Source organism: Triticum aestivum, chromosome 2D, assembly GCF_018294505.1.
Source record: "Triticum aestivum cultivar Chinese Spring chromosome 2D, IWGSC CS RefSeq v2.1, whole genome shotgun sequence".
Taxonomy (NCBI): domain Eukaryota; kingdom Viridiplantae; phylum Streptophyta; class Magnoliopsida; order Poales; family Poaceae; genus Triticum; species Triticum aestivum.
Genome location: NC_057799.1, coordinates 306,827,261 through 306,843,500, shown reverse-complemented (window position 1 = coordinate 306,843,500; position 16,240 = coordinate 306,827,261).

The window sequence follows — 16,240 nt, the reverse complement described above, 5'->3', positions numbered from 1 at the left end:
GGATCATCTTATAATGCTACCGCCATACTAAGCAAAATAAGATGCATAAAAGATAAACATCAGATGCAATCAAAATATGTGACATGATATGGCCATCCTCATCTTGTGCCTTTGATCTTCATCTCCAAAAGCACCGTCATGATCTCCATCGTCACCGGCTTGACACCTTGATCTCCATCGTAGCATCATGGTCGTCTCGCCAACTATTGCTTCTACGACTATCGCTAACGCATAGTGATAAAGTAAAGCAATTACATGGCGATTGCATTTCATACAATAAAGCGACAACCATAAGGCTCCTGCCAGTTGTTGATAACATTTACAAAACATGATCATCTCATACAATAACGTATATCTCATCATGTCTTGACCATATCACATCACAACATGCCCTGCAAAAATAAGTTAGACGTCCTCTACTTTGTTGTTGCAAGTTTTACGTGGCTGCTACAGGCTTCTAGCAAGAATCATTATTACCTACGCATCAAAACCACAGATGTTTCGTCAAGTTTGTTGTTTTAACCTTCAACAAAGGATCAGCCGTAGTCAAATTCGATTCAACTAAACTTGGAGAAACAGACACCCGCCAGCCACCTTTATGCAAAACAAGTTGCATGTATGTCGGTGGAACCGTCTCATGAATGTGGTCATGTAAGGTTCGTCCGTGCCGCTGAAAGCACAAGTGCTCCCTGGGTGATTTTGGTAATTAATGTCAACATATCTCTTGTTGGACAAATACTTTTATCTAGTATACTTCAGATGAGTTCAATAGTCGAGTGGCGTGGACAAGAGTATGTGGAACCCCTTCAAGATGCTAAGGAAAGAAGATTGGCAAAAACTCAAGACTCTACATTTTCATTTTAGTGATCCAAGATCACATTGAGTCCATAGGAAAAGCCAATACTATTAAAAGGGGATGAGGTGTTGTTTAATGGCTTGCTTGCTCAAAATGCTTAGTGATATGCTCCAAAGCCCTCAACCACTTTCTCATATCCACATATGTCCCAAACCAAAAGTCAAACTCAGCCCTACCGATTTGATCTATCCGGCGCCACCGAGTTCACTTGACATAGCCACTGCCAAAAACCCTAGTCAGTTCGGTCTCACCGATGGGATCTCGGTCTCACCGAGATGGGCTTGCAAACTCTCTGGTGCGTGTTGCAATAATTTCGGTCTCACCGAGATATGCAATCGGTCTCACCGAGTTTGCTTGACCAACTCTCTGGTTAGCTCATTACCAAAATCGGTCCCACCGAGTTTGTGTAATCGGTCAAACCGAGATGAGGTTTTACCCTAACCCTAGCATATAGGTCCCACCGAGTTGATCATATCGGTCCCACCGAAAACTCTAACGTTCACATTTTGAACTAAATCGGTCTGACCGAGTTTCATGATTTGGTCCCACCGAGTTTGGTAAATCGTGTGTAATGGCTAGATTTTGTGTGGAGGCTATATATACCCCTCCACCCACTCTTCATTCGGGGAGAGAGCCATCAGAACATGCCTACACTTCCAGCATACTTTTCTTAGAGAGAACCACCTACTCATGTGTTGAGACCAAGATATTCCATTCCAACCACAAGAATCTTGATCTCTAGCCTTCCCCAAGTTGCTTTCCACTCAAATCATCTTTCCACCAAATCCAAATCTGAGAGAGAGAGAGAGTTGAGTGTTGGGGAGACTATCATTTGAAGCACAAGAGCAAGGAGTTCATCATCAACACACCATCTATTACCTTTTGGAGAGTGGTGTCTCCTAGATTGGTTAGGTGTCACTTGGGAGCCTCCGTCAAGATTGTGGAGTTGAACCAAGGAGTTTGTACGGGCAAGGAGATCGCCTACTTCGTGAAGATCTACCCTAGTGAGGAAAGTCCTTCGTGGGCAATGGACATGGTGGGATAGACAAGGTTGCTTCTTCGTGGACCCTTCGTGGGTGGAGCCCCCCATGGACTCGCGCAACCGTTACCCTTTGTGGGTTGAAGTCTCCATCAACGTGGATGTACGATAGCACTACCTATCGGAACCACGCCAAAAATCTCCGTGTCTCCAATTGCGTTTGCATACTCCAATCCCATCCCTTTACATTCTTGCAACTTGCATGCGTTACTTTTCGCTGCTCATATACTCTTGCCATGCTTGCTTGAAATGTATTGTGAATGTTTAAACTTGTGAAAAAACTCCACCTTAACTTGAAGAAATTAAAAACTGCTACTTTTCTTTTTTAAGAGTCTATTCACCCTCCCCTCTAGACACCTCTTCTCGATCCTTTCAATTGGTATCAGAGCATTGGTCTCCATTGTTTTGATTTAATCACCATTGGAGGAAGATGGAGGAGTCTACGTTGGGGAGTCTTAGACGTAGAGTGCCTATACTTTATGGAGAGTTCTTTAATGATTGGAAAATTGAGATGCTTGAGATTTTCAATGAATATCATTTGAACAAGTACATTACTAGCCATTGTGCACCTCATGTTGATCCTATGCATCCTACCCTTGATTAGTCTACATGATTCGCAACCTTAGAACCGTCAATCTTATTACTAGAGGTTTGCCTAGAAACTTGATTGGTTGCTTGCCTACTCTTGATTGTGCCTACACCATATGGAGATTTCTTGAGGAACGATTTCCAAACTATTCCTTGCAAAACTTAGATGAAATCCTTCATAAGTCTATTGCCTTGAGTAAGATGAATTCCAATGATTCTAAGTTCGGTGATTGTCTATTTGAGCTTACTAGCCTCATGTGTGCCAAAGGAGATGTTGGAATCATTAGCAATATCATCTCCGAAGCCATTAGAATTCATAAAGATGAATATTGTGATGATCATTTATCTAATGAATCACTCTCTCTAGGAATTGATCCATCACAAGACGATGTTGAACATGGATACTATGATGAGGATGATGATAGTGCCTTTGATCTCGATGAGTCTATGAGACACTTTGGTCTTATGGCTAATCTTCGCGGCTACATGGCTGGAGGAAAGGAATGGGTCCTTGATAGTGGATGTACCGATCACATGACCGGAGATAAGGATATGTTTCGTGAGCTTGCTGAAAACGACGGCCCTCGAAAGTATGTCACCTTTGGTGATAACTCAAAGGGTAAGGTGGTTGGGCTTGTTAAGGTGGCCATATCACATGATAGCTCCATACAAAATGTTATGCTCGTTGAATCTCTTGGCTATAATTTACTTTCCATATCTAGTCTTGCTGATTTTGGCTTCAATGTCCTATTCACCGAAGTAGATTGCCAAGTATTTCATAGAGATAACCACATATGGTCTTTACCGGTATTCGTAGAGGTGATCTTTACATTGTTGATTTCACTAAAAAGGCTCAACCTAGAACTTGCTTAATTGCTAAATCCTCTAAAGGTTGGTTGTGGCATAGAAGGTTAGGTCATGTGGGCATGCGAAATCTTGATAAGCTTATTAAAGGTGATCATATCCTTGGAGTAAAAGATGTTATTTTTGACAAGGATAGATTGTGCAGTGCTTGTCAAGCAGGAAAACAAGTTGGAGGAAGCCACCCCATGAAGAACGTCACGACTACGAGAAGACCGCTCGAGCTACTTCATATGGATCTTTTTGGTCCCAATGCTTACAAAAGTCTCGGTGGAAACTCATTTGGTCTAGTCATAGTCGATGGTTTTTCAAGATTTACGCGGGTGTTCTTTCTTGATGATAAATCGCAGGTCCAGAAGATCTTGAAGAACTTTGCTAGGAAGGCCCAAAATCAGTTTGAAGTGAAGATCAGGAAGGTTCGTAGCGACAATGGAACGGAGTTCAAGAATGCAAATGTGGATACCTTTCTTGACGAAGAAGGGATTTCACACAAGTTCTCGGCTACGTACACGCCCCAACAAAATGGAGTTGTTGAGAGGAAGAACCGGACTCTTATTGAGATGGCAAGAACGATGCTTGATGAGTACAAAACTCCAAAACACTTTTGGGCGGAAGCGGTTGAGACAGCTTGTCATGCAACAAATCGCTTGTATCTTCACAAGCTACTCGTCAAGATGGCATACGAGCTTCTCACCGGTAACAAACCCCAAGTTGGATACTTTCGAGTATTCGGCTCAAAGTGCTATATTCTTGATAAGCATCGTCGTTCTAAATTTGCTCCTAAATCTCATGAGGGTTTCCTACTTGGTTATGCCTCAAACTCTCACACTTACCATGTCTACAAAAATTTCACCCCAAAGGTTCAAAGAGACGGTAGATGTGAAGTTTGATGAATCTAACGGCTCGCAAGTAGAGCAATTGTGTAACACCCTGAGAATCATGCTACAGTAACCCCCTGTGATTAAGCTAATCATGTTGCTAAACAGGGCTTGATCACATTTGAATCACCTTCCTTTCAAACTCCTAGCTCAAACTTCAAATATAATTAAAGTGAAAAATAAAAGTTTTCAAAAATTCAAACAAAAATGTTCAGTGGGTGCTAAATAATACACTGGTAACTATGGTGGAGAAAACACATTTTTATAAAATGTCTAAATACTTTCAAATGAAATAAAACAGAAAAGGGAATAAGCAAATAAAGAGAAAACAGAAAACAGAACCCAGGCAGAGAAAAAAAAGGGGAAAAAGGCCCGCTTCCCCCCCCACTGCCCCCCCGGCCCAAACTGGGCCGCAGCCGCGCCCCCGGCCCAGCCCACCTCCTCCCTCGCCCCTTCCCTGTTCCCCCGACCGGGTCGGAACAGGGGCGCGCTGCCGCCCGACCCCCTCGCCGGCACCGACGCCGGAGGGGATAAGGTCGCCAGCTCCCCCGCCTCCTCGGGCCTCCCTCCCACTCACCCCGCTCTCCCTCTCGGCCCCCGCGCCTCCCTCTTCCCTCCCCCGGATCCGCGCCGCTCTCCTCTGCCCCACGCCCGACGCGCTCGCCGCCGTTCCCGTCGTTCACGCGGCCACCGTGCCCCACTCGCCACCTCGCCGTGTCGTACGACGTCGCCGCCCTCGACTACACCCCCTCCGCCTCTCCGTCGAAGCTCGGAGCCACTACAACGACCTCTCCGAGCTCGCCTTCATCTTCGGACGCCGGCGACCCCCTTCTTCCCCGGCGACGACCTGCTGCTACTAAGCCACCCACGGGCCTTTCTTGCGCCGCGCGGTGAGCTCCTCTACCTCCTCCCCCTCTCCGTTAGCTCGCTCGCGCTCCGTAGCTGCTTCCCCGCGCGCGCCCGAACGCCACGCCGCGGAGCTCGCCGCCGGCGTGTCTCCGGTGACAAAATGGTCACGGGCGTTGGCCCGCTAGCCCGACCGCACCGAGCCGCACCCGCCTAGGTAGTTAGTTCGGCCGTTCGCGCGCTCTAGCGTAGCTTCCGTCGGGCACCCGTAGCACCTCGCCGCCGGCGAGTTCATAGCGCTCGTCTCCGGCCGTTCCAGCCCCTCCGACCACCGCCGTTGGACGCGCGACGTCGAGCCGCGTCAAACGCGCCAAGCCCCGCCCCCGCAAACCCACTGTGGGCGAAACCCGAAGCACACCCGCGCATCGCCGCTGCGTTGGAGCTCGCCGGAGCCCCTCTCCGGTGCCCTGCCGACGTGGCCGGCCGGGCCCCCCCTGGCTCACCGCCAGTGGCCCCCACGGGCCCCAGTTGATTGGGTTGACCCAGTCAACTGCTGACTGGGCAGGCCCAGTCACTGACATGCGGGCCCCGCCGCAAAAATTAAAAAAGAAAATGTTTTATAAATAAAAATAATTAGTTTAATTAATCTCTCACTGACAGGTGGGCCCAGTAGTTAATTAACTAAAAACTAATTAGTTTAATCCTCTGTTAACCCACTGTCTATGACAGGTGGGTCCCCCTTGTCAGTTTGACCAGTCAACCCGGACTGTTGACCGCTGACGTCACTCATACGTCATGCTGACGTCATATCCCTTTTTTTGTTAATTAAATAATTCCAGAAATTCAAATAAACTTTGAAAATTCATATCTTTTAAACCGTAACTCGGATGAAAATGTTTTCTATATGAAAGTTGCTCAGCACGACGAGACGAATCCGAATACGCAGTCCGTTCGTCCACCACACCTCCCTAACCTATCGAACTCGCAACTTTCCCCCTCCGGTCCTTCTGTCTGAAAACGTGAAACATCGGGAATACCTCCCGGATGTTCCCCCCTTCACCGGTACCACCTACTGTCGCGTTAGGACACCCCTAGCACCGCTCACTGTCATGTCACGCGTCGTCATGCTTATGTTTGCATTGTATTTACTGTTTCTTCCCCCTCTTCTCTCCGGTAGACTACGAGACCGACACTGCTGCTGCCCAGTTCGACTACGGAGTCGACGACCCCTCCTACTTGCCAGAGCAACCAGGCAAGCCCCCCCCTTGATCACCAGATATCGCCTACTCTCCTCTATACTGCTTGCATTAGAGTAGTGTAGCATGTTACTGCTTTTCGATATCCTATTCTGATGCATAGCCTATCCTTGCTACTACTGTTGATACCTTTACCTGCAATCCTACATGCTTAGTATAGGATGCTAGATTTCCATCAGTGGCCCTACATTCTTGTCCGTCTGCTGTGCTACACTATCGGGCCGTGATCACCTGGGCGGTGATCGCGGGTATATACTTATATGCTATATACATGACACATGTGATGACTAAAGTCGGGTCGGCTCGTAGGAGTACCCGCAAGTGGATCTTTGTGGCGGAGCGACAGGGCAGGTTGAGACCGCCTAGGTGAGAGGTGGGCCTGGCCCTGGTCGGCGTTCGCGAATACTTAACACGCTTAATGAGATCTTGGTATTTGATCTGAGTCTGGCCATTTGGTCTATACGCACTAGCCATCTACGCGGGAGTAGTTATGGGTATCCCGGCGTCGTGGTATCAGCCGAAGCCTTCGTGACGTCAGCGACTGAGTGGCGCGCGCCGTGTTGGACCGCTTTGACGTAACCGCCGTGATCGTGTGGGTTGCTAGGTCTGCTCGCGGCCGCGTTCGCAACGTGCAGGTGTGCATAGGGCGATGGGCCCAGACCCCTGCGCGCTTAGGATTAGACCGGCGTGCTGACCGCTCTGTTGTGCTTAGGTGGGGCTGCGACGCGTTGATCTTACGAGGCCGGGCATGACCCAGAAAAGTGTGTCCGGCCAATTGGGATCGAGCGTGTTGGGTTATGTGGTGCACCCCTGCAGGGAAGTTTATCTATTCGAATAGCCGTGTCCCTCGGTAAAAGGACGACCCGGAGTTGTACCTTGACCTTATGACAATTAGAACTGGATACTGAATAAAATACACCCTTCCAAGTGCCAGATACAACCCGGCGATCGCTCTCTAACAGGGCGACGAGGAGGGGATCGCTGGGTAGGATTATGCTATGCGATGCTACTTGGAGGACTTCAATCTACTCTCTTCTATATGCTGCAAGATGGAGATGGCCAGAAGCGCAGTCTTCGACAGGACTAGCTATCCCCCTTTTAATTCTGGCATTCTGCAGTTCAGTCCACTGATATGCCCCTTTACACATATACCCATGCATATGTAGTGTAGCTCCTTGCTTGCGAGTACTTTGGATGAGTACTCACGGTTGCTTCTCGCCCTCTTTTTCCCCCTTTCCTTTCTATCTGGTTGTCGCAACCAGATGTTGGAGTCCAGGAGCCAGACGCCACCGTCGACGACGACTCCCACGGCACTGGAGGTGCCTACTACTACGTGCAGGCCGCTGACGACGACCAGGAGTAGTTAGGAGGTCCCAGGCAGGAGGCCTTGCCTCTTCGATCGTTGCTACTTTTGTGCTAGCCTTCTTAAGGCAAAACTTGTTTAACTTATGTCTGTACTCAGATATTGTTGCTTCCGCTGACTCGTCTATGATCGAGCACTTGTATTCGAGCCCTCGAGGCCCCTGGCTTGTATTATAATGCTTGTATGACTTATTTATGTTTTAGAGTTGTGTTGTGATATCTTCCCGTGAGTCCCTGATCTTGGTCGTACACATTTGCGTGCATGATTAGTGTACGGTCAAATCGGGGGCGTCACAAATTGCCAATTAATGTAGGAGACAAAGACCCTTCGGAAGCAATCCAAGACTTGTCTATTGGCAAGATTCGTCCAACGGAGGTGAAGGAGAGTACCTCGTCCGTCCAAGTAGAAGCTTCTACCTCACGACAAGGTGAACCAAGAGTTGACATGGAAGCATCCACAAGTGGGACACGCCAAGATGAAGAAAACGAGGATGTACACCAAGATGAACCTCATCAACCTCCTTCTCCACCACGACAAGAGAACAACAACGTCAACAATGAAGAAGGCCAAGAAGAAGAACAAGGTGATGAAGAAGATGTTCCACCCCGAACCAAGCAAAAGCTCTCACAAGTTCGAGCAAGAGTTTCAAGAGACCATCCCGTTGAACAAATCTTCAATGATATCCAAACCGGGAGAATCACTCGCTCTAAAACTCGTTTGGCTAATTTTTGTGAACATTATTCATTCATCTCTAGCATTGAACCTATGAAGGTTGAAGAAGCATTGGAAGATTCGGATTGGATAAATGCCATGCATAAAGAGCTACACAACTTTGAGAGAAACCAAGTGTGGACATTGGTCGAGAAGCCCGACAACAACCACAACATCGTCGGTACCAAATGGGTGTTTCGCAACAAGCAAGACGAAGATGGACAAGTCGTTCGCAACAAAGCATGTCTCGTCGCCCAAGGCTACACTCAAGTCGAAGGTCTGGACTATGGTGAGACATATGCCCCCGTTGCTAGACTTGAGTCCATCCGTATCTTACTTGCCTATGCTAATCACCATGATATCACCTTGTACCAAATGGACATTAAAATTTCTTTTCTAAATGGTGAAATTGAGGAGGAAGTTTATGTTAAACAACCTCCCGGATTTGTTAATCCTAAGAAACCCGACCATGTTTACAAACTTCACAAAGCTCTTTATGGTCTTAAACAAGCTCCTAGAGCATGGTATAAATGCTTGATCAAGTTCCTTATTGAAAAAGGCTTTGAGATTGGAAAGATTGATTCTACTCTTTTTTACTAAAAGGGTTAATGGTGAATTAATTGTGTGCCAAATTTATGTTGATGATATCATATTTGGTTCGACTAACCCCCATTTTAGTGAAAAGTTTGGAAAACTAATGTCAGAGAAGTTTGAGATGTCTATGATGAGTGAACTCAAGTTCTTTCTTGGTTTGCAAATCAAGCAAACTAAGGAAGGCACCTTTGTTTCTCAAACAAAGTACACAAGGACTTATTCAAGAAGTTCAACATGCAAGAATGCAAAGGTATGAATACACCCATGCCTACTAGTGGACATCTTGACTTGACCAAGGATGGCGAGCCGGTTGACCGAAAGGTTTATCGCTCTATGATTGGTTCATTGTTATATCTATGTGCCTCCCATCCCGATATTATGCTAAGTGTGTGCATGTGTGCACGATATCAAGCGGCCCCCAAAGAATGTCATCTTAAGGCTGTGAAAAGGATAGTGATATAATTAATTCATACACCAAATTTTGGCATTTGGTATCCTAAGAGTTCTTCTTTTGATCTTGTTGGCTACTCCGATTCGGACTATGCCGGTGACAAGGTTGATAGAAAGTCAACTTCGGGTACATGTCAATTCCTTGGTAGATCTCTTGTGTCTTGGTCCTCCAAGAAACAAAACTCAGTATCCTTATCCACCGCCGAAGCGGAATACATTGCCGCCAGTTCATGTTGATATGGACTCGACTAGACGATGAGTCGCTGGTTGGTCCAATCCTTCATGGTACTTGCAAAACAACAACAAACGGAGGCAGTGATAGTCACAGAAAATAGATAGCAGACGTAGAAGAAGAATAGGCCTTTGGATCAAGGAAATAGCAAGAAACCAAAGGAATAGACTTGCACCAAAATTAACCCAAAGTTAATCACGACAGCGCAGCAGCAACAAATCCCTGATCAAGGATCGCGGAAACTCATAATATTGGCGTCCCCCAACCTGGGACTTTTCTCTTGTAACTTTTGATAAAATAATCAATCTCTCATAAAAACTCCCAGTATTCCTTTTTCATCATTCTTCACCTGCGCAAACAACACTTTGTTTCCTTGACTCCGCGTCGTAGCCAAAAAACCTCTAGTGGCCACATCATCCCCTCCCTCTTGAAATGAAGCTGTCCTCGGTTTCGTGGTAGGTTTGAGAATTTTGTTTGGAACTGAAATAATAGCATCCACCTTGATAGCATTGGCAAACATTGGTCGCAACACATGTCGTTTCCCGTTATTCGAAAATAAATAAGTATTAGACCTCCCGTCATGTGTGGCACCACTATCATATTGCCATGGCCTGCCCAACAGTAACTGACATGCATCCATTGGCAAAATGTCACATATAACCATATCAGTATAATCGCCAACAGAAAAATTTATGCGCACCTTGTGGGTAACCTTCAACTTTTCAGTGTGATGCATCCACTCGACACGATGGGGCTGTGGGTGTTTCCACATACGTAATCCTAAAGCATCCACCAATCCCTTGCTGACAACATTTGTGTAGCTTCCACCATCAATAATCAACTTGCAATTGGTATTGTTAATTATGCACTCAGACTGAAAAATATTCCAACGTTGCCCCTTATCCTGAATGCGATCCTCTTGCACTCGTTGCACCATTAGTGAAGGATATGACTCAGCAGCTTCAAAACTCGCAACCACATTTTCAGCATCCTTAGATTTTTCACTAGAAGTGTCAGAAACTGCCTCTTCATCACTAGCGGATGCATAGCCATCTCTCGTGAGCAACACTCTTTTCTCATTAAGACATTCACGCTTCAGATGCCCCCTTCATCCACACTTGAAACACTCTATGTCACTAGTGCATCCGGTCGACTGTGCACTAGAATCAACCATCAACAGTCCTGATTTTGAAGCATCCTGTTGCATGGAACCATGAGAGCGATTTGATGATGTCGCCCTGGAGCTAGGACCGACATCCTCACTCTTATACTGTGAGCGTTGCCATGTGTTCAAAGTGGTACTGGGAACTGTGTTGACTTGGCGCCGCTTAATCTGTTGTTCCACACGCACAGCTTGGTGCACAAGATCTTGTAATAGTAGACCACCATCTCAACACGATCCTGCACCTCGATATTTAGCCCTTTAAAGAAACGTGCCATGGTCGCCTCCGGATCCTCCGTTGTCCCTGTACGTATCATAAGCAATTCCATCTCCTTGTAATATTCATCAACACTCATATTACCTTGAGAGAGCCGCTGCAACTTGTTGTACATATCTCTTTTATAGTGCTCATGAACAAAACGTCGCCTCATGAATTCTTTCATACCGCGCCAAGTCGTCGGGCGATGTCTTGAACGACAAATTTGATTCCACCAAATTAGCGTGTAACCAGTGAACTCAATTCCAGCAAGTTGAACTTTCTTCTCCTTGCTATAATGATGGGCATAAAAAATTTGATCAACACGCATCTCCCACTCCAAATAGCCTTCTGGTTCGCACTTGCCGGAGAATGAAGGGATTGAAATTTTTATGCGTCCAATTCCATCATCCAAAGGCACACGCATAGCTTGACCAACTCGGTCATGCACTCCACCACGAACGGATGTTTCGGGACGAGGCTCATCGTGTCGTGGCCGTGCGCGTACCCCGCCTGGTCAACGCCATCATCGAAACCATCATCTCCAGCATGAGGGTGTGCCGCCAAACGGCGATCATGCACACCGGCATGTCCGTCGCGAGCTGGTGGTGCATAATGCAGTGGAGCAGCCGGAGCAGTCTGTGGTGGTGCAGAATTCGTTGCCGGCATATTGATGATGTCTACCAAACCATCGAACCGAGTGATCAGGACATCTATCCTTTTGCCGAGCGCATCATGACATTGCTTGATGTAGTTGCATGTGTGGTCAAAACCATCCCGAATATTTTGCGGAATATCATCCGCATACACTGGACGTACTATTTCCTCTGAATCATCAGCAACCTCATCACCCTTGTTGACCGAGGTTGACATCTTGATCAACAAAGTACCGTGAACAACCTTAGCTCTGGATACCACTTGATATGGACTCGACTAGACGACGAGTCGCTGGTTGATCCAATCCTTCACGATACTTGCAAAACAACAACAAACGGAGGAAGCGACAATCACAGAAAATAGATAGCAGACGTAGAAGAAGAATAGGCCTTTGGATCAAGGAAATAGCAAGAAACCAAAGGAATAGACTTGCACCGAAATTAACACAAAGTTAATCAGGACAGCGCAGCAACAACAAATCCCCAATCAAGGATCGCAGAAACTCATAATATTGGTGTCCCCCAACCTGGGACTTTTCTCTTGTAACTTTTGATAAAATAATCAATCTCTCATAATAACTCCCAGTATTCCTTTTTCATCATTATTCACCTGCGCAAACAACACTTTGTTTCCTCGACTCCACGTCGTAGCCAAAAAACCTCTAGTGGCCACATCACATGTTGTGCTCAGTTACTTTGGATGACCCAAACTCTTAAAGATTATGGGATCTATGTGAAACATGTTCCATTGCTTTGTGACAATGAAAGTGCTATTAAGATTGCTCATAATGCCGTGCAACATTCTTGAACTAAGCATATTGAAGTTCGTCATCATTTCATTCGAGATCATGTTGCTAAAGGGGACATTGATCTTAAGCATGTTCGTACCGATAAGCAATTGGTAGATATATTCACCAAACCGCTTGATGAGAAAGTATTTTGCCGTTTGAGAGGTGAATTGAACATCATTGATGCTTCAAACTTGGAGTAGAAACTCCATTTGGATACATGCAAGGCATGAGCCTTTGACTATTCCTTGATATTTCTCTTATGATGATGATCATATGTCTTGGATATATTTGCACCCTTGCATGCTATCTGAAAGAACATGCGGTGCCCCCATGTTTGGTTTTGGTAATTGATGACAATCTCTATGGACTAATGGTTGCCTTGAGTTATATTTGAAGGATTTGTCCATAGGCATTTCTTGAAGTTCATGTGTTGGTTTCAAGGAGTTTATGTGGTGACCAAGGTGTTATTAAGGAATTATCCAAAGATTGGTCATGTGAGAGTTGAGCTTATTGCAAGCATGTCTTGGAGAAGAAGATTGTGTGATCATTCATGTATATCTTCAAGACATCATCCAAATGAAGAGAGTTGAAAAGATTCATGGTTGATCAAGACTAAGTCAAGAGTGAATCAACTTGATCAACTCACAAAGCGTAGAAGATGTACCAAGAGGGATCAAGCGATCCCATGGTGTGGTGAGCATTATCAATTACGCTTTGTGTACTAACCAATGATCTTCGTGAGAGTTCTTTGTGGGGTTAGGTTGCGGTGTGCAAGTTCAAGTGAAGCATCATGAAGAGATCAAATGCTTGAAGCTTGCCGTCCATTGTGGTGACAATGGACTTGTGAAGATGTTGCGGTGTGCAAGTTCAAGTGAAGCATCATGAAGAGATCAAATGCTTGAAGCTTGCCGTCCATTGTGGTGACAATGGACTTGTGAAGATGTGTGGAAGAGTGGCTCACCCATAGTGGAGCATGGGGAGCAATCAACTAGTCTTCATCGAGCCAACGCAACCAAGAAAGGTGGTCCAACTTGAGGGATTCAAGATCGTCATCATCTAGCTCAAGTGGACCATGTGCAAGGCAAAGGTTTGCTCTTGATAGGTTTTCTATTTTACCGGTCTCATGATGGTAGGTGGGAGACCGGGTTATAGGATCGATTGCCGTACTATCAAGGGGGGCTCTCGATGAGTAGCTTGATCGTATCATTCATAGAGAGCTCAAACCATTGCATCCTTGCATCATCTTTATTGGTTCTTGTTTGGTTCTTCTCTTTGTGAGTTTTGGAGCTTATGGTCATCTTGATGACAAGCTCGAGTTCATCGAAAACGGAGTTCACTCGCATCTTCTATGATGTTTTCGATGTTGGAGGTTATGCTGTTTTGATGCTACTCGTCTTCCTCAATCCAACAAGCTTGAGTTTGCTCAATTCGGAGCTCATATGCAGAAGTTATGGCAGTTTTGGTTTCCTAGCGGTAGTACCGCGGGCCGGAGCGGTAGTACCGCTTGGGTGCTACAAGCGGTAGTACCGCTCCAGAGCGGTAGTACCGCTGGTGGCCCCCAGCCGTAGTACCGCTACGGTCTCGTGCTAGTACCGCCTCGATTCGAGGGGTCTTTTTTTCGTGTCGGGTTTTACGGTACTGGCCACGGCAGTGGGGGCCGTTGTACCGCTCGTATGTGGTAGTACCACCCTGCCACCGCGGTAGTACCGCTCTGGGCCCAGGGCAGTACCACGAGGGGGAGCGGTAGTACCGCTTATAGGGGCAAGCGGTAGTACCGCCCTCTGCGGGGCTGAAGTGGGGGTAACGGTTGGATTGTTCCCCCCACTATATAAGGAGGTCTTCTTCCCCAATGAACCTTATCCTTCGAGCTTGTGTTCTTCCCCCATTGTTGACCTTCTTCGAGCTTGCTAACTCTCAATCCCTCCATGGATTCTTGCTAGTTTTTGAGGGAAAAGAGAGAGGAGATCTAGATCCACATTTTCACCAATCACTTTCTCCTCTTTGTGAGGGGAACCCCTTGGATCTAGATCTTGGAGTTCTTGGTGTTCTCCTTCTTGTTCTTCCTCTCTTTTTCCTCCCTAGCATTAGTTGCTTCGGTGGGATTTGAGAGAGAAGGACTTGGTCACTCCGTGTGCCCTTGCCATTGCATTTGGTGCATCGGTTGAGTTCTCCACGGTGATACGTGGAAGTTACAAGTTGAGAAGCTTATTACTCTTGGGTGCTTGGTGCCCTTGAGCTTGTTCCTCTTGGGTGCTTGGGCGCCCTAGACGGTTGGTGGTGTTCGGAGCTCAATCATTGTGGTGTAAAGCTCCGGGCAAGCGTCGGGGTCTCCAATTAGGTTGTGGAGATCGCCCCGAGCAATTTGACGGGTACCGGTGACCGCCCCCAAGGGTTGCCATTTGTACGGGTTCGGTGACCGCCCTCAAGTGTCCCTTAGTGGAATCACGGCATCTTGCATTGTGCGAGGGCGTGAGGAGATTACGGTGGCCCTGGTGGCTTCTTGGGGAGCATTGTGCCTCCACACCGCTCCAAACGGAGATTAGCATCCGCAAGGGTGTGAACTTCGGGATACATCGTCGTCTCCGTGTGTCTCGGTTATCTCTTACCCGAACCCTTTACTTATGCACTTTACTTTGTGATAGCCATATTGTTTCTTGTCATATATCTTGCTATCACTTAGTTGATTATCTTTCTTAGCATAAGTTGTTGGTGCACATAGGTGAGCTTAGTTGTTGTAGGTTGTGTGCTTGTCAAATTAACCGCTAGGTTTATTCCGCATTTGTTCAAGCCTAAACCGTAATTATTTTAAAGCGCCTATTGACCCCCCCTCTAGGCGACATCCACGATCTTTCACTATCTAACCCTTGTAGGTACTTGGTTGAATCAAAATCTATGAGATTGCAAATCACTCATATCTGGAGCAATATCTACATCACCAAGACTCTACAGTATGGTGGATGAAGACAAGGAAGCATGAAACCTTTCAACATATCCTTTGACAATTTCTTTTATCAAATTTCATGATTGGATACATAAGTGCTCTTCCTTGCAAGACTAACCCATGTAGGTAGATGAACTCAAATACGAGTGGTGCTCCCAACCATTGATGAGCTACATCAACCTTGAGCATCCCACACAAGTTCAACTACATGATCAAGTTCAACACGACCACCCAAGGTATGTTATTCCATCTTAGAGCAGCTTTACCCGAAGTCATGGGTCAAAGCAGCTCAACAAGATGTGAATACATCAAAATGCTTAAACGAAAAATGGTAACCCCATTTTGAGCTTAAACGATGAGTATGACCTACGATCAAGTGTTCTCACTTGAATCCTCAGTCAATATACTCTAACATAGGTGACTTTGTCGCCGACCAATTCTAGATGAAGTTCCCTAGTGTTTCTCTGTGTTCTTGCATTTATCTCTTGCATATTTGTTCCCCTTATTTTATAAAAAAAATTCATCTAGATTTCCTTTTCTTTTCTTTGTTATGTTCTGCATTTCCTGCATCTAATTCATTGCAAATCCTTCAGTTAATTCCTTGCAAATATTTGTGAGATCTTATTTGCCTAGTGAGCTGAGATGACAAATGTTCTCTCTGTGTTGAACTCGGACACACCGGTTTGTCTTTTTGGTCAAACCGAACCATTTCGGTGCCACCGAAGGAAACAACTCGGTGTAACCGATTTCAACGCTGAGA